At 29.8% G+C, this 20,562-nt stretch overlaps 1 long non-coding RNA gene across 3 annotated transcripts; it reads right to left on the bottom strand.

The window, feature by feature from the left end:
• Nucleotides 1-8,184: 8,184 nt before the first annotated feature.
• Nucleotides 8,185-9,617, bottom strand: LOC113380451. Of its 3 annotated transcripts, XR_003367412.1 has the most exons (7): nucleotides 9,485-9,617; nucleotides 9,302-9,421; nucleotides 9,180-9,217; nucleotides 8,989-9,101; nucleotides 8,759-8,914; nucleotides 8,538-8,682; nucleotides 8,185-8,454 (listed from the first exon to the last, which is right to left on the bottom strand). It is a non-coding gene; the product is annotated as an uncharacterized LOC113380451 (long non-coding RNA). The 3 variants fall into 3 exon arrangements; XR_003367410.1 differs by having other exon boundaries at nucleotides 9,180-9,421; XR_003367411.1 differs by having other exon boundaries at nucleotides 9,180-9,371; nucleotides 9,485-9,601.
• Between the last annotated feature and the right edge of the window lie 10,945 nt (nucleotides 9,618-20,562).

The raw sequence follows: 20,562 nt of genomic DNA, 5'->3' as shown, positions 1-20,562 counted from the left end.
TACCAATTATTCTTTTTTAGATTCTCGTTTAAATATAGTAATCAAGGAGCTCGCCAAAATGAGAATATTTATGGAAGGGTTCTAAGGAAAAATTACGAAATTGATTTTGGCAAAGCAGACAATGCCACATGTGGAAGATGCCGATCAATTTGGGTCAGCAAGAAATGTGATAAAATATTTTCCGCTGAAGACCATGGAGGAAGTGGAAATGGTGCAACAATATATAATGAAAAATAATTTGAAAAGTGAAATCGTATGAGAATGATACAAACTTCAGATATTATTTTATTTAAGTTATATTTTATACCTAATGTGATATCTTATTTTTTAATCGCTGATTAACTATTTTTTAGGTACTGTTTTTAGCCGGAACAGGCGGCAGAAGTGCGAAAGCTGTTACAGTTCATTTGTTGAAGACTATGTTCAGAGATTGTCTAGCCCTTTATCTAGACAGGAGGAAGAGGCAAACATAAATTTTGCGAGATGCTGTTGTGTGAAATTATCACTGGTATTTCATAAATACTTTTTTATTGCTAATAATAAGATCCATTTTATTAGTTTACTAATTTTATTCATTACAGACACAGTTCTTAAAAATATACCAACCGAGACAAAATTTGCAGTCTCAGAGGCCGCGAAGAGTTGGTTAAGACATGCCAATGAGCCATATATGAGAAATTATTTGTAATATTATATTATATACATATATATATATATATATATATATGTGTGTGTGTGTGTGTGTGTTTACATTCATTATTTTTAATTATTTGTTCTATGTTTCAGAAGAGAAATGCGAGCAGAAGACGTACCACAAATGTAATGACTTATTTGCAATATTTGAGAAATATACATTAATAAATGGCTTTTTTCCTTCTTAATATATTATCAACATGAATATTATTTTCAGCTAGAAAATACAATTTAAATATACCATAATTAATTACAATGCATGTCTGATTCCTATCCTACTTACGGACGGAGTATCCCGCGCAGGATAGCCGGCGGCTATCTCTAGGGGCGGACATAGTTACAGTTCAGGGATAAGCCTTGGACAAGCGGGACGTACCGTTGGATGGTTCTGCGGACGAAGAATGTCCGCATGCGGATAGTGTAAGGATGATCCATAAGATCATCTCGTGCTGTCTGGGTATATATTACATTTTTCTATTCATATTCTATTACATTTATTTTCTAGTATATTATATGTTATTCCAGTGAATAACAAGTGGTTAAGTTACACGATATTTCAAGAATTGCTTTCAAACTTTGATACCTCGTGTAAAATCATGTATGCAAACTCGGGTTTGAAATTAATTGTTCAAGTTTTATATAAAGTACCTCATTAACATTTGTAATTTGTAAGTCGCTTCTAGTATAACTGTTATGAACAATGTATTAAGACGTTATATAAGAAAATTCTGTTTAGTTTATTATATGATATTATAATTCATTCTGTATCTTGACAAGAACACAGACAGTTTAACAAGAATATTTGAAAGACTAAGAGAATCTAATTTCAATATTCAACCAGATAAATCTGAAATTTTAAAGCAAGAAACAGAATTTTTAGGACACATAATTAAATTACAGAATTAAAAAACAGAAGGTATAAAAAACCTAACTCAAATAAAATAAAATCAATTTTAGAATATCTAGTACCAAAAACAGTAAAGCAAATTAAAGGATTTTTAGGTTTATTAGGTTATAGAAGATTTATAGAAAACTTTGCCAAAGTAACTAAAGCCTTAACAAAATGTTTAAAGAAAGACGCGACAATAACTTTAGAGTATGAATATGTTCAATGTTTTGAAACTTGTAAAAATTTATTAATAAATGAACCAATTTTACAATACCCAGATTTTACGAAACCTTTTCTATTAACAACAGACGCAAGTCAATATGCGATAGGAGCAATTTTATCTCAAGGAGATATAGGAAAAGACAAACCAATAGCTTATGCATCACGAACATTAAACGAATCAGAAATTAATTACAGTACAGTAGAACGAGAATTATTAGCAATAGTATGGGCCGTTAAATATTTTAGACCATATCTTTACGGAACAAATAATTACTGACCACAAACCACTATCATGGCTATTTTCTCTAAGAAATGCAAACGCAAGACTTGTTAGATGGCGATTACAACTTGAAGAATATGATTATGAAATTTTTTACAAAAAGGGTAAATTAAATACAAATGCCGATGCTTTATCGCGTATTAAAACTGATAACAACTTTGAAGAATTAAATTATAACGAAATTATAGATTTTGATACAGATTTCCAATCTATAATAGCACAAGCAAAAAAAGAATTACCGAATGTCGATGAAATAGATTCGATAATAAATGAAGTTTTAGGAGATCAGATAGATAGCGAAGTCATTGAAAATGATAACGTTACTATTCATGCATCTCACGAAAACCCAATTTTAAATATCCCTATTTCACCAAAGCCTATTAATTATTATATCAATCAAATAATAATTAAAATCGTAAATACGAATCCAATGAAACCGAAACTACTAATTTGACAAAAATAGAACTATAATCGAAGTTAATAATGAAAATATAAAAAATGATATAATAAAAATATTTAAAGAATTTACTACAAGTAATAAATCTTTTGCAATGTATAGTAATAATAATGAATATATTACCGATATTACAAACATTTTAATTTCAAATTTTACACATTCATCTTTTAAATTAGTGATGTGGAACGAAATTGGAGAAGACGTATTTGACACAAATAAACAAAAATCGGTCGTAAAAACTTTTCACGAAGATTCAACTAATCACCGTGGGATTAACGAAAATGAAATGCGAATTAAAGAAAAATTCTATTGGCCAACAATACATATTGATGTAACAACTTATATTAATAATTGTCCAATTTGTGCTATACAAAAATATGATAGAAATCCACCTAAACAAAATTTGCGATTTCTCCAACCGCATCAAAACCTTTCCAAATATTACATATGGATATTTTAACAATCCATAAACAAAAATTCGTTACGATAATTGACACTTTTTCAAAATATGCTCAAGCATATCCAATAGTTACAAATGTTACGGAAAACATCGTAAGAGTATTAATGATTTTCTTTTGGTCCAGAATTAAAATCATCTTCCTTACAAGAATATTTAAAAATACATAAAATCAACATTCATTATATTACACCAATGCATCCAAATTCGAATGGTTCTATAGAAAGATTTCATTCAACAATCTCAGAACATATAAGAATATGAAATCAAGAAAGCAAAAATCCAAGTATTTTAGATTTAATGATTTATGCAATTTATGGTTATAAACTTATAATAATTCAATTCATTCTGTAACAAAATTAAAACCTTTTGACATAATTTCTGGTTTTCTATCAACTAGATCACCTTTTGAAATACATTTAGAATCTGAAATTTTAACAAATTATTTAAATGATCATAAGAAAAGAACAAAGTTAATGTATGAAAAAATATTTGATAATAACTATAAGAATAAACAGGACACAATATCTAAACATAATCCATTACCGTATAAACAAAACAGTAATGCTTATTTAAAACTCAATCCACGCGACAAACTCGCATCACGGTTTAAAACAGTACACATCCAAGACGATTTAAATAAAACTTTACTGACAGATAAGCATTTAACATTTCACAAACAAGATATGAAAAGACCCCGAATTAATTCACAACAAATTTTACAGGAGAACAATGTTGCTGACTCACGTAATTCTTCTCCAATTCCTTCTACAAGTAAACAGCAATGAAATACAATTGCAAGAATTGAATACAGCCGGACTTCTTCCATTTGATCTAGGCAACGCAAAGTTAATCGAAAAATACCACACATTTATAAATTACGTAGATACTGATATAATTAAATTACAAATCAATAATTTAAATTCAGACTTTAACGCATTTTTATTAGTATTAAATAAAAAACACGAAGAATACATAAGTCCATCCATAACTTCCATAAAGAATCCATACTTTTCTATTATAAAAACTATGTTAAAAATATTGAAGATAAATATAATACAATAAGACCGAATAGACGAATAAAAAGAAGTTTAATAGACGGTTTAGGAAGTATAATAAAAGGAATTACAGGAAATCTAGATGCAGAAGATGGTAAAAGATATGACGAATCAATTAAAACACTTCAAGGAAACGAAAATAAATTAGCAAAAACACTGAATAAGCAAATCACAATTAACCAAAAATTAATAAAAAATTTTAACGATACAATATCTAGTATTAAGCAAAATGAATTAATTCTACATAAGAAACTTAATGATATGAAGGACTTTCTGAAAAATGGTAACTTTGGTCATAATGAATATTTCATGGCAAAAGATGCTCTTGAACAGATAAGTTATAGTTTAATCATACTAACCAATATTTTAAACGATTTAGAAATATCCCTAGACTTAGCAAGAATTAACATAGTTCATAATTCTTTTATAAAATAGAAAACTTGAATTATATTATTAAGAATGTCAAAGACTTGTACAAACAAAGCTCGTTACCTTTTTCCATAGATGAAGCTAATATTCACAAATATTATAATTTACTTAATGTACGATATTATTACTCAAATGAAAAAATTGTATTCCTTATAAAAATTCCTATAACATTATCTGAGATTTTCAAACATTATAAATTATATCCAATACCAAATTCCGCTAATAAAATTATTATTCCCCCAAAATCCTTCCTCACACTTAGAACAAAAAACTATCAATTTCAAGAAGAAGAAGAGTGTAAACTTGTCTCAAATCTATACTTTTGCAAAACGAAGCACATTCTCGAAAATAACGACAAATGCACAATTAAATTAATAAATTGGGAAGAAAAACGCTTACAAAAATTTAAACAAACATTAGTAACTCTAACACATAACATCATAAAGAAAATCAATAATGCACATTATATTTTATTACTAATCAACAATTCAAAAATAGATTTTGATTGTAAAGGACAACAAGAAACAAAATTTATCAAAGGAAATTATATTTTAAATTTACCACATAATTGTAAATTTGTTATCAACGGAAGAAATTATCAAAATATAAAATCATCAATACAAGGAAAACCAATTTTGATTCCAAGATTCAATTTAAATTAAAATGAAACAACACCCGAGCCATTACGTATTAAGAGCATTCAAGTAGATGAACTCTCAAGAATAAAAGAAGAACAAGACCAAATAAAAATGTTTATATGAAGAATGCAATTACCAATCACAACAATATCCCGCATATTTCAATAGCTATAATATTAATTATAATCTTTATTGTTTACATTTTAGTGAAAATTATAATTCAAAAATGTAATAAGAAAAATTAGAAATCACACATGAAGAAGAACCACCTCAGGAAGTAGACACCCAGCCGTCAACCATGGGGAGTTATCTTCGAACAAATGCGCGTTGCACTGTTTTGGTCCTGAGTAGTTTCAATTTTTAAAAACAGATGGCTCATGCGCTCAATTTCAACTACAAATTGTTCGTGGTTCATGCAAGTGGCTGTCAAGTATTTGATCGCTGTATGGCTGTAGGAATAACCTAACTTTTTGAACTCGTGTTGTTTCTAAAATTTTGTTTAAGTGAACATTTGTGAAATTTAATATGGCAAAGTGTTTTTATAGTACCCAAAAAAGTGTCAAGTGCGGGTTAAAATATTTAGCTATTCCAATACAAGTTTCCGCAAAGGTATTTTTTAATAATAATTGCAGCAATAATTATATATAATCAAGATATGTCAACATGTTATTATATTGAATAGGTGTCTTGGGGGTACCTGCAAATTGCTGCAAAATGCACGAACAAAGCGCAGGAGTACTTTTGACAACCAAGGAATGCACTATGTAATGACAAGAAGGATTCATAAACAATGCAATAATTTAAGGAATAAGTCGTACAAAAAGTCTCCAAAGGTCTACTATTTTTGGAGACAAATTTTATTTTGCCATGTCCTCAAACATTGAGAAAGTTGCATTCAGAGATACAAGTGTATAGCGGTATTTATGAATGTCTATTTAAAACATTAGGTTCAGCTATTTCTTTTAAAAAGTATTAGTAGCAGATACTGTGTTTTGATGTTTGATGAAATACCATTATCTTCGGAATTGTTATATGATTGGATTGAATCTCATATTGTTGAAGTTGCAAAACAGTTATTCAGCTAGTATGGTTTAAATGTTCATCAACGTAAGTTCATTGTTATATTTAATAAGATTATATATTACATTAGCAAATGTAAACACTTATAAAGTAAACTAGTATTGGTTTAAATGTTCATCAACGTAAGTTCATTGTTATATTAATAAGATTATCTATTACATTAGCAAATGTGAACACTTATAAAGAGAGTCTATACCATACATAATATTTTAATGTATTTCGATTGAAGATTAGTGTTATAATATTCTTCAAATAAAACTTGTGTAACATCCCAATATAATGTTTAAATTCAAGATATATTTGTTACCGACCTTGGGAATCAAAAATATTGCTTTTATCTTTTGATTCATAAACAATTGTATGTGCATAAAACATTATTCTGTTCATTGTAAACACTTTGTTGATCTTTTATGGCAATTTCAATGATAATGTTTTCATGATGGAACATGGCTAAATGTAATGTTATAAAACACTCGTACAGAAACTATTCAAAGGTTTTGTTAAATGCAACTTTACTATTAATTCATTAGATAGCGAAATAACTATTACATGCAGAATTAATAAAGAACAATGTCTCGTAAATGAGTTTTAATCCTAGGAATTTGAACTTCTCTCAATTTTGATATCAATATATATATTTTATGTTTTTATGACTTTTTTGTTTGTGAAGTATTTGTACTTTTTAACAAATTATTTGTTTTTTTCTTAACCCTTTAAATTTTTGTATTATTTGTCATTCCTTCTAAATTTGTAATTTCATTGCGTGCTCCTGTGCTTGTAGTTTCTTCTTAGTTTTTAAGATTTTAATATATTAATATTAGTCATTAAGTAATTAATATTACTCAGTTATTTGTCCTTAGTTTAGTTAAATACTTCTGTGATTTTCTTCACTTACTTATTTAGTTTTTGAAATATTATTTAAGCATAATTGTGAAATTATAATACTTTTATAATTATGTATAATAATTATTATATTTTCAAACATTCCATAACTGTAATTATAATTGTTAATATAAACATAAATTTAATTGTTCTTTAAACATATGTAATATCTTTGAAAATATATATTTTGTATTTCGTATGATTTGTTCTTATTTCCAATATTAAAAATTTTTCAGGTTTTTGGGGCTGTATACGATACGTACAAATTAAGAAGTAATACCAGGGGTTAATTTAAATATTATACATGTGCTGCCATCTATTTTTAAAAATTTGTATTCCAATCGAGGTAACGTCAAACCGCCAGACATAACGATCTATTATACTTGTTTATCTATGCCGTCAACCTTCACCCCTCGAGTTCTCATCTAAGGCCGGAGGAGTTATATATATTAATAATATATACATTTACTTATATAATCAGCATATTTTATAATCATTTTATACATCAATAAGATATACATTTACCATTCAATCAATATGTTTTATAATCTAAGCGTACTAGACTAAATATGTAGCCCTATATATAGGACGCGCTCTGATTTTCAATTGGGATTCTTTAATTAACATTCAAACAGTACCCAGTAAACATGCGATATGGCCACAACATCGTGGCAATATTTTATTTAGGTCGTGTGACATGCGGTTCCCATATTCATTTTCCTCGATATTTAATGGATACGGCCGCAAATTTATGTAACTATCGAACAACTATCGAGGTTCGGTCTCTGGCGCACGTGGCGTTCGTGATACATGAAAATCGACGTTGACCCACATATGTTTGTTTATTATGATAAGACCGTCTGACGTAAGGCGTTCACCCCAGTCATGACGTCATTGGCGAATGAAAACGATTCGGTCATGACGTCATACAAAATGGCGACTCAGTTATGACGTAATAGCACCTGAAAGTGATGACGTAATGCAATTAATATTCTTTTCTGTATGAATAAGCATTTATTTACGTGAATAATAAGAAATTTTACAATATTTAAATATTACAAATTAGAATTGTAGTTTTGAAATTATAAAATTTTAACATGAACTATACTAGAAAACTTTTTACAAATTATTCAATCTTAACATATTAATAACAGTATATTTAATGAAAATTGTTGTATATCTAATGAACGTAATTCTATTTTTGGGGCGTGAAGTGTGAAGTGTTGCATAAGTATTCTATCGCCACTTCCTTATACATCAAACAGCCTGCCTATTTTTCATTATTTCATTCTATCGCCAGTTCATTGCATCAAATGCCAGGATACAGATTATGCACATATGACATACTGCCCCAAATTTTGGAAGTTTTCTAAAACAAATTCAAACATAATGTGATTTACTGTATATAATATAATATATATATATACAGCTACCATATGTGTAGCTACCTACATGTTCAGTGTACAAATCTCCATCATCTTAAAGTCGCTTTTACACATACATTTTTAACACTGACTGATTTCATTCTATCGCCAGTTCAATACATCAAATGCGAGGATACAGGATATTCATATATGATGTACTTCTTGGAAGTTTTCTAAAACAATTTGAAACATAATGTGTTTTATTGAATCTAATAATATATATACCACTCCATATGTGTAGCAACTTACATATTCAGGAGACAAATCTAAATCGTCTTCGAGTCGCTTTTGCACATACATTTTTTTTAACCTGATTGAATTCATTATATCTTCAGTTCATTATACATCAATACATCAATCAAGTTCATGCATATATGACATACTGTTCCCAATTTTAGAGGTTTTCTAAAACAATTATAAATATAATGTATTTGTTACCAAATAATATATATACAGCAACTATATATGAATCAACTTACATATTAAGAAGATAAATCTCCATTATCTTCAAGTTGCTCCTAAACATACATTATTTGAGCCTGTCTAAAGATCTGTATATTGTTCATCGTTTCATTCCAATTTTGTACGACTTCTGAAATAAATATGAACATGGCATACGTGTTTGCTGTTTATATATATTTGTATAGCTATTATATTTGTAGTGACTTACATATTCAAACAATCATTCTCGATCCGCTTCTCAACCGACTAATTTAAGAGATTTAAGAAGTGAGGTTATGTCGAACACATGGATATGTTAATGTCTTAATTTAGTAAAATAATTATTTTAACCTTGATAAACGATCCTTATTATTGTCCTCAGATTTTGTAAGATATGCTATTTGGTTACCTCCTTTGTCATCTAAAGAAATCGACATAAAATAACGTTTCTTCATCCCAGGATATAATGCACTAAATGGAATTCAAAATCGTGAAGTAATTTATATCTATATAAATAATATATGATATACTTACGGTGTCATTTTTCTACACTTTTCTACAATTATCATAAACAAGTTGCTTAACTAAACGAATGTAATTATTATACTAAAGAAAATATAACTTGATGCATGATAAATTCGTGACATTTTGCGCCATTTTGTCAAAGAAACAATCGGTTCCACCAGTGGCCACGGCGCGCTGATGTAAAGCTTTCTTTGTATGGTCACACACACCAGCACACAACGCACACAACGCAGCGCACGACGCGTTTGCTTCACGCCGTGTGACGTCATTGATTATGCTTTGCATGTGTGCTAACACACACCAGCGCACGACATGTATCTCACATGAAATTCAACGATGTCATTACCCCCGACAGCGCGTGTTTATGTCTCGTGAGACAACTCAATGCGAGCTTTGCGTGTATTGTAACACACACAAGCGCACGCAAGTTTAAAATCCTCTTGTGGCGTAGATTCGATAACCGCATTATAATAACGATGTCGATATTATAGAAGATCACATCGCGTGTTTACTGGGTAATCACATATTATATCATATAATAAAATACAATAATATTAATTGTATAATTTGAATATAATAAAGTCTTAAAATATAATGAAGTAATTGTATTAAAGTGAAATAAATATTATTTTTATATAAAACCTACGTTATAAAAATATAACTGACTCTAGGCTTATGCGTTGGAAAATAAGCTCGAAGAGTACGACTATAATATTGTTTATAAAAAGGGTAAGATTAATACTAACGCCGATGCTCTAAGTAGAATTTTCGTACTTTCCTGTTCTAAATCTTATGGCGATTTTAAGAGATCATTAGAAAATAATGTTATTATAAATAAAAATGTAGTTGATGTAAATACTGATATTTTTTCACACCAGTCAATTTCCATTGGTATACCAAAGAATTTCATAACTTCTGACCTTCTTTTCCCAATTTAAGATTTACTATCGTTATAATATAATAACGGTATAATAATATAAAATATAAAATATAAAAAGCAAATAAAGTTTTAGGTATAATTTCAAAACAAAAAAACATTGTATATAAATATATAACTAGTTTGAATATAAAAGACATAAATATATATATCTAGTTTTATTTTTTAAATCAGTAATACCTTTATATAGAATATGTTCCGATGCGCGCCAAGCGCAATGTGCACTGGTTTGCTATTGAGAGACGCTACTTTCACGCATATTCTACGGGTTCCGCGTGTACTACCTTCGGTTTTTTCAACTTTTTATAAAAAGTTCCACATTTTGGATAATAAAATTAAAATATACAGGCTTTAAAATGATGCTATTTAGAAAGTAGTCAAATTAACCGTACTGGTCGAAAATTTCAAATAAAAACTTATTTTCAACTTTTCATCCAATAAATGACAATTTTTTAACATTATTCATTATAAATAATATAGAGAAGATCAGTACAAATAGAATGACGTAAACGGTTTTTCGATATCTCTCATATTTCCGACAAAAAGTGAGTTTGAAAAAAGGGGCCACTTTCACATGTTTTCACTGATATCTCGGCCAAATGATGAGCTACGGATTTGAAATTTGGTATATCGAATTTTCTCGAAAATACCTATAAAATGGCATCAAAATAATTTAAATGCCAGGGTGGGGGCCAATTCTGTATGGAAACACGCCCATACCCTTTATTAGATCCATACGTTTCGAGTCCCAATTTGAGTGACAACAAAACACACAAGTAATTAATACACAAAACACAAATAAAAACTTGTCAGGAGATTATTACTTCGTAACAAAGCATGTTAGTGAAAAAATAAATGAGTATGAATTATACTTCAAAAAGAATTAAACGAACAATAATAAATTCGAACATCATATCTTGTAGAAGAACAATAATTAATTAGTACACTCATGAAATAAATACTTCAATTATAGATATATCATAGCAATAATCACAGCAAGATAGAACTATAATTAAATACCAAAAACTTACAAATGTTTTTATCAGAAGCGCGATTCTCGTTTCAAAACTTAATTATATGCAATTTTTTAATCCATAATGTTCGAGTTTTATGAGAATAACAATTAAAAATCTTAAGTAGTAATTTTTGATGAGGCGCCAAATCATGTACCAAAAATGTTAAATTATACATTTTTATACAAAAGAAAATGAAAAATTGTATGGAAAGCAAAACCTGAAATATATTAACCAGTAAAATTTATTCAAATGTTAAATTTAAATAATATTGTATATCGATTTAGAGTCTTGCAAGGCAGACCACCACATAAAAAGCATAACCTTTCCTCGAAAATGGTTTGCGAGCGACAAATATTTCCTAATAGATAATTAATTATTAAATCGTTTAATTTCATGTGCTACTATATGAACGTATTGATTTTTAATTGTTCATGATTTCTTGTTGAGCAAAAATAAATCTAAAAATGTGTCCTCGAAAATGGTTTGCGAGCGACAAATATTTCCTAATAGATAATTAATTATTAAATCGTTTAATTTCATGTGCTACTATATGAACGTATTGATTTTTAATTGTTCATGAGTTTCTTGTTGAGCAAAAATAAATCTAAAAATGTGTTGTAAATTAGTTCAAGTACAATTTGCCAAAATGTTCAAATTATGTATTGTGTTGTTAATCGTAAAGTGTCGGTAGTTTTCTCGAATTGTAATTTTTGTTTCAAGATGTGTATGTGGTCTTTGAATATGTAAAATTGTTAAAAGGCATGAGATTTGGAACAAAATTTAATTGTTGAATGCAAACAACAACGTTTAATTAAATAACAACAACAACAAATTCAAAAATATTACTAACATGAGATGTTATGGTGAAACAAATTATAATGGACTAGTTAATTAAAGTGAAAACGGTGCTATTAATTATACTACTGCAGTTATATCAAAAATAGATACAATAATATTAATATTAAAAACAATTACTAATGATGGATAATACTAAAAAGGGCTAATAATATAGAAATATCAAATTGCGATTTAATTGCAATTAGATAAAAAGAACTGGACATTACACAATTTAAATATTTAATCTATTAAATTGTTTGACAGTAGTAAGCAAAATGATTCATATTTATAATGACACATTTATTTCAAAATGGAAAACGATATGAATATGGTATAAAGCTGATAGTGCTTCTACATGAATTAATATGAGTTTGTTATTCATATATGCTTCTATATAAATAAAAAATGTCATGGAAGGAATCAATATTAATTCAAATATGTACATAATACGATGATGTAGTGCCGTAATGCAAGGTGTTTTCCGCACAATTTGAAATTAATATATATTTTAATTGATTTATAAATCAAATGAGATATGATCAGAATCTTTGTGCCTGAAGTTCATTAGAATTTTGTTGGACTATTTGTTCATGAATACCCAATCAGCTGTGACGATATAAAGAAAAATCTTGATTTGTAATGATCATTATGATAGCAATGATTTATTAGCTTGGATGTGCCCGACTATTTGACACATCTCTTTTATATGTAATCTTTGTAAGCTTTCATTACAGTCCAAGATATTTAAGGAATCTCTTTATTCTTGTGATCATGAAAATAGTTTTCAATCAAATAGGAAGACACCGCTCTGTGTTTGTCATATTGACTAGGCGTAGTGCACATTCTTATTCTAAATAATTTTTTTTTATTGAACATCAGAGATTGTTTACCTTCTTAGATCAATGCAATATATCAAATGAAATGGTATTTTGAGGTATGTGGAAAAAGTGTCATTACAATTGATAGTAGTATATCAAACGCATTAATTGACCTTCCATCACCTCCATATATAATCAATCAGAAGGATATTTTTACTTTGTACAGACTTCTTAACAAGAAGTCAAGATACAAGACTTCTTTGTATGGGTCAAATATAAATTATTGTCGACGAAGATATTTCAATACTTTAAGAAATTAATCAAGGTAGTGAAGATGGATTTATCCAACTCAGTTGTAATGATAACATTTTTGGACCTTCACCTGACTTACCTGATATCTGGTACAAGTTATTGTACCAGTTATATCAATATTCAACAAATTACTCATTTGTATAATATACATTGCCAAATTTGTGAAATTAAATTAACTTCGAAGGAAATTGAGAATATCATGCAGTATGGATGTTAGATAGAGAAAAAGTAATCTTATATATAAAAATGGATCGCAAAATGTGTTGGTAAGCGCATAACTCAACAACGCCTGAACCAATTTGGCCAATTCTTTTTTTAAAATGTTCGTTGATGTCCAAGGATGGTTCTTACGGCGAGAAAAATTCGCATAATCGTCGGGAAAACCCTAAAAACAGCCCTTTTCTAACTAATATAAATAATCGTAGTCGGCTTCTCGATATTATTTTTTTTGTTTTACTTTCGACAGGCGATAAAATTGGTGTGGCGTTAAAGAATTTGACTTCAAGTCTTATAAGATTAAAAAAATCAATGTCAATGTCCATTTGCCGCTCTTGCCGGTGGTGATTTTATTGCATTTTCTGTTATACTCTGCTAAGTGTGCTTTTGTTCTGTTTGTAGTGTTTTGTTATCTACCTATGAATAAAAAGTTATTGCATGTGACACAATATTTTAATATTGCCTCCTATAAGACGAGGCAATTTAAGTAGAAGAACACGAAATGCTACAAAACAAGCTAATTACCGATCTAATCGTACTACACAAGAACATGACGACCGAAATGAACATAAAAGTTACTCAATACCAAATATAGTTAGTAGTAATGAATCAATTTGGCGAATATTTTCTTTTCCAATTCATGAGAGACACCCTTCTGTTATTTACTTAGCTGTGCAAAAATGGGCAAAGGGTGTACTTTACAGCAGTGAACGCAGGTCAAGGAGCTGCTCAGCCACCATCTACTACATTAACAAGTTTTTTTGAGATATGTCAAAACGATAATTTTGCACAAACACTGCTTTATTCTGAAATGCCAAAATATTATACTTGGAATCAATATGATTTATACGACAGAAACAAGGAAAATCAGTACCAGGATACACAAATGTATATTCCACCGATGCGATTGATCGAATTTATTCAGTACATCCAAGCCATGGTGAATATTTTTTTACGACTGCTATTAGTCAATGTACGTCGCCCAACATCATTCCAACATTTACGAACTGTTGATGGTGAATTGTGTGGATCCTACAGAGAAGCCCGTCAACGTTTACAATTGCTAGAAAATGATGCTCATTGGGATCAAACTCTCAGCGATACTGTAATATCTTCACACGCTCATCAAATACAAACATTGTTTTCTACAATCTTATTCACATGCTTTCCATCAAACCCAATTGATTTGTGGATCAAGTACAAAGATTATATGTGTGATGATGTTTTGTATCAAATACGAAATAGATTGGGAAATTCAAATATGCAAATCAGTAAAGAAATTTACAACGAAGCATTGATTTCAATTGATGCTTGGTGATGCCAAACAAAGTATTAATTCACTTAGGCCTGGCCGCGCCTTATCGTCCAATGCATGATGTTTTTAACCAAGATTTGCATCGAGAAAAATTATATGATCTCAACAATTTGAAAGAATTAATCGAAACAAATCTTCCACTGTTGAATGAACAACAGAGGTATGTATTTGCTATTCTTATGAAAGTAACAAATGATGGAACTGGGGAGATTTACTTCTTAGATGCGCCTGGTGGTATAGGATTTTTTTTTTTATTTTATTAATACTAGCAACAATTCGCTCACAAAACAAAATTGCACTTGCACTCGCTTCATCGGGAATCGCAGCAACTTTACTCGAAGGTGGCCAAACAGCCCATTCAGCACTAAAATGCCATTAAATATGCAAAGCAATGAAATTTCAACTTGCAACATTTCGAAGAACTCTGCAATGGCTAAGGTTTTGCAGCAATATCAATTGATCGTTTGATATGAATGCACGATGGCACATAAAAAATCTTTTGATGCTTTAGAGAGAGCCTTAAAATATCAATAGAGCAATCAGAACCGATTTGGTAGATTTTTTTGACAGGACGAAGTCTGTCGGGTCGGCTAGTATTGAATAAAATCAATTCGTAATCACTCGATAGTTGGAAGATAATTACTGATACAATAAATTATATTTAACGAATTTTAAATATTCAATGAGCAACACAATGTAACGCGTAAGTTATGATAGTATTTTCTTTCTTTTTTACCAATATTTATAAATAGAAAACTACCAACACACGAATACTAATCAACAATACATACAAATAAATATTATAATTTAAATATTTCAATATGGTAATCTTAATGTAATATCATATAATTAGTCATTATAGTTCTTTGGTTCTTTTGTCTGTTTATGAATATAATTAACAAATGTAACGTCACATAAGATTTATTTTTGTCCATACATGATACTGCACATCGCGAAAGTGAAAAAGTTTGACTTTTTATGTCGTTGCTTGTCTTATATAAACTCTAGTCGAATACGTTAATTTTTATCTAAAAGATATATACATTTTAGAAAAAGTAACATCCACGTGCTCGTTTCGATGACTTTATAAGCTATTTCACAAGTTTCTGTAAATTAAATACATATTTCAGATTATGTTTATGGTGCAAAAAGCTTCAAGGTTTTAAAGAAAAGCAATGCAAAGCAAAACCAAGTTTTTATTGGACGTTTTGGATATATGTTTTGTCTCCTGCCTCAATAATTCTTTCATAAGATGTTTAAATTGTTACGACGCTTTTTTTCGTGGTATTCCTAGTAATCCTAATGCACATGCACTATCCTAAAATTTTTGCAGATCATGATTGGCCAGGTGTTGTGAGTTAGTATTCAGGACAGACTAAAATGTCACAGGTAGATTTTTTCTTTGGTACATTGGAATTTTCATTGCGATCATCTTGGTTCTCGATTTCATCATAAGTTTGCTAATCGCTTTCAGATTGCAGCTCATTTAGAAAAACAGTAAAGATTTTTTTTGGTTTATATATGTACATTATTTTCATATCTGTCAGGCAGTGGTGCCTGGTATGAGAGATGATGAAAAATAGTTTTCATATTTTATATATACATTTCATTTGACTATTTCATTAATATAATATATATTATAATTAAAATATCTTTCTATATAACTCTTCAGTCTTCTTTGTCTTCAATTTCCTTATAATATTTCTTTATTTTTCTTTTAAATTTATCGTCATCATTGTTCATCTTAATATCGTTTGGCAATTCGTTATATATTTTGCTAGCACTCCATATGACATTTTCTCTCAAATTTTTCTTTCTATTGTGTTCAATGTGAAAATTGCTGTGTTGTCTAGTGTAGTGTTCATGTATATCTTGTATCTTGTATATCGTGTATTAGTTTGCATTTCTCTATTTTAATAATGTTATTAAGTGAATGATTATTTGTTTCTCTCTGTAAGTATTTGGTGAGTGTTAGATGTGGAAAATTATATGCTATTCTATGGCTTTATTAATTATTCTCTTTATGTCATTTAGGTTAGCTTTTACATATATATATGTAAAACTGTTTACATATATATAGAAATAAGTCGGGTTTTCCTTCCTGACGATTTGACTCCAGAACGCAAGAACCGATTTCGACAATTTTGCATTCGTTTGAAAGGTCTCGGGCACCGCAAGGTTTGTAGCTAAGAAAATTAGTGGTGCATGGCATCGTGCCCTAATGCAAATTGCTGGAACTTCACGCACCGTAATTAAAAATTCGAGTAATAACATTAGTGAGAATTATCAGAATTATGCTTGGTTAGGCCAATAAGCAATTCTTGCCGCAAAGAATAATGATGTACGCGCACTGAATTTCACCATTCAATCAAAACCAATGATTCCGACTGGTCTTTCGTTTGACCTTAAACGATTGCAATTTCCAATTCGCCTTTCGTTCGAAATAACAAGTCGCAAGGCCAATCGCATAGAGTTTGCGGGATAAATTTCAAATAGATTATTTAGAAAATCATTGTTTTTCACATGGACAGTTATACTTTGCCTGTTCACGAGTTGGGAAACCATCCGCTTTGCTTGTGTTAACGTCAGATCACCAAAAAACAAAAAAAAATGTGGTTTACCAAAGATCACTTCAATGAAACGGATAATTTGCGGATTCACTTTCATTTACCTAGAGAAGTTCAACTAAAAAACACTTCATTTTTGTAATCGAAATAAATTCATTACTGTTGTGTAATAAAATCAATTTTTTCCTTTTCAAATATAAAACTAGCAAAAAAATTTCTTCACATTTCTCACGAAACCATCTGGTGGTGAAACGGAGTTCGTCGGGTTTGCTAGTTCCATATAAAATTATAGGTATTACTTGCGTTTTAAGAATCAGTATTTTATTTTTTTTGCCGAACGAGTGGTTCCTTTTCAATGCCCCTGTTAATGTTCCTATCTTTTAATTTTTTTTTATATGTTCTATCCATGTCAGTTTTTCATTTATTATGAGTCCTAAGTATTTTATACTTTCCACTTCTCCTATTTCTCTATTATTTACTTTAATATTTAGTTTTGTGTTCTCGGTATTTTTTCTATGTTTGAAATATATGTATTTTGTTTTATCGATGTTAATTGTTAGTTAGCCACTCGGTGTATATTTTCATGTCCGTGTTTATAGTATCTTCGAGTCTTTTTTTATCCTTATCTACATATACTATGGCAGTATCGTCTGCATATAATATGTATCTTTCCTTTAATTTTGCGTCTTTAAGGTTATTGGTGTATAATAGATTTAATAAAGATCCTAATACAGAACCTTGTGGGACACCACAGGTTATGCTACATTCTCCACTTGTGAAATTTACCACATTCATCTTTACCACCCTTTCCACGAGGAAATCTTTGATAATGCTGTAAGACAAACCATCTACAAACAAATCTATTAGTTTATTGAGTAATATGCCATGATCTACTGTGTCGAAAGCTTTTTATAAATCAATAAAAATTGCAGGTCTATGCATATTTTCCTCAAGGTGCTGACTGATGGTATTAGTCAAATCTATTAGGGCACCTTGTGTATTTGTTGAAGGGAGGAAACCATATTGATGTTCTGTAATTATTTGTATCTGTTTTGTTTCCTGTTTTAAAAATTGGTTTTATTGTAGCTGTTTTGAGGCACGATGGAAAAGTACCCCTTTCTATGCAGCTATTGATTAAAAAACTGAGTAGTGGAGCTATTTGATTTTTTTTAAAATAATTCTTGCTGTTATTGCTTGCTGTATATTAAGAAAAAACATTGATCATCATATCATAGATAGACCGAAGGAAAGTAATATGCATATAGAATAATATACAAAAAATGCAAAAAAATATTGTTTATTCACTAAGTTAGACTTTGTTTTTTGTTTGACAGTAATTGTACATTTGGCTTAAGCTTTGTAACACACAGTTTTAATTGAATCTTTGAATGTGCATCTGTAATTTGCGTTCTTAAATTTTTTTTTTTAACATGAGAGAAAATGTCTCGTGTTTTGGTAAATTCGGTTCGGTAATTCCGAACCTGGGAAGTAAACAGTGACTTTGTTCTTGAAGGCATGGAGATTCAACAGTATTTTTAAATAGTTAGATGGGATCAATTTTAGATTTCTAGATATTGTTTGGAGAGCATTGCTTGCCATAGTACGGCATGCCTTATTATTTAATACAGTTCTTTCCTGGTCATCTCTGGAGATTCCTTTGATCACTAGCGCCAAGTCATCTGCATATGCAACATAACGTCCATGCGGAAGTTTTATGCAGCACGTCCAATTATTGATCCCTGTTGACATCCATTCTGCGTTTTTCTCTTAACTATTTTGGTGTTGTCTGTTGCATAAGAATTTCTCATTTTAAAGTAGTCCTTAACTACATTTACCATGAGGCTGTTCAATTTGGCCTGCGTCAGCCTATGTATGATGGCGGGCCACCATAGTTATCAAAGGTTTATACACATATTCATTTCTTTATATTTTGCATGGATACGCTCTACTAGTATTTTCTCGAAGACCTTACCATCACTGGCAGAAGGGCAGTGATGGAAAAGCGGTATGATTTTGCTGTCTCTTCTGTCTGTTTCACTCCCTCTTTTGGGAATTCCATCGACAGGAAAACTACCTTCTTGGAAGCAGTTATTTAATATGACTACTAGATAGAATTGCTTCTTTATTTTCAGAAGGCAGTTCAAGTGAGAATAGGGGAAAATCTTGTTTAGTTTATCACACACAATTTTGTATACTATATCCTAAGGGTCTTCGTTACCTACGCTGGTTACAAAGCCTCTCCATGAAGTAGTTTTGTGTTTTTCTTATTTCTCTAACGTATCTTTTTCTTCCCTTTTTGTAAGCCTGTGCTTTCATCAATATATCGTCAAGGCATAGTCTCTTGGTTCGCAATAATATCAATAAATGTATAAAGAAATCCAAAAGTTTGATAAAGTATCAAATCGGGCAGTCAATGTTGGAGCTGCAGTATCAAGTATGATGTAGTAAAGATTAATTTTAAAATTTTCTTCTGTAGTCAATTGAATGTTTTCATCTCCTTCATACTAATTTGTTTTCGGTGGCGTCGCCGACGTACACTAATTTCAGCAGGAAAATCTGGCTCTGTTTCTAATGCTTCATAAAGTTCATTAGCCAATTGCAAATAATTTTCGAAACTTTCGTTATTTCTAATGCTTTCGGAAAATTTCAATACCTAATTGATTTAGTACACGAACTAACATTCCAAGAAACTTTTTACGTCATTTTCATATTCATATATCTGCACCATATCTCTTTCTAACAATTTACGCTTAAAGCCAGTGTCAGATGGGAAAAATGTTCCACATGCGTGGATGTGCTAACAAATGATTGACCTAATTAAATAGTCTACACAAATGCAAGAATATGTATGAAAGCAAATTTTGCACTTTTCGCATCTCATACAAGAACTGTTACATGCTTGATTAGCCTGTGTAACCACAAATGATGATACATTCCACTGTTTATCGGAAATAATTTGTATCTGCTTTATATTTTCACTTCTCTTATGCCTTTTTATTGTCTCTCTCTGTCTTGTTGATATACAAGTTCAATTTATTCTTTTATTTCTGTAACAAAAGGCTTCCACTT

Source organism: Ctenocephalides felis, unplaced genomic scaffold, assembly GCF_003426905.1.
Source record: "Ctenocephalides felis isolate EL2017-DRISC unplaced genomic scaffold, ASM342690v1 CF-g0.4_SCAFFOLD_02151, whole genome shotgun sequence".
Classification (NCBI taxonomy): domain Eukaryota; kingdom Metazoa; phylum Arthropoda; class Insecta; order Siphonaptera; family Pulicidae; genus Ctenocephalides; species Ctenocephalides felis.
This window is presented reverse-complemented; position numbering and strand designations above follow the sequence as displayed.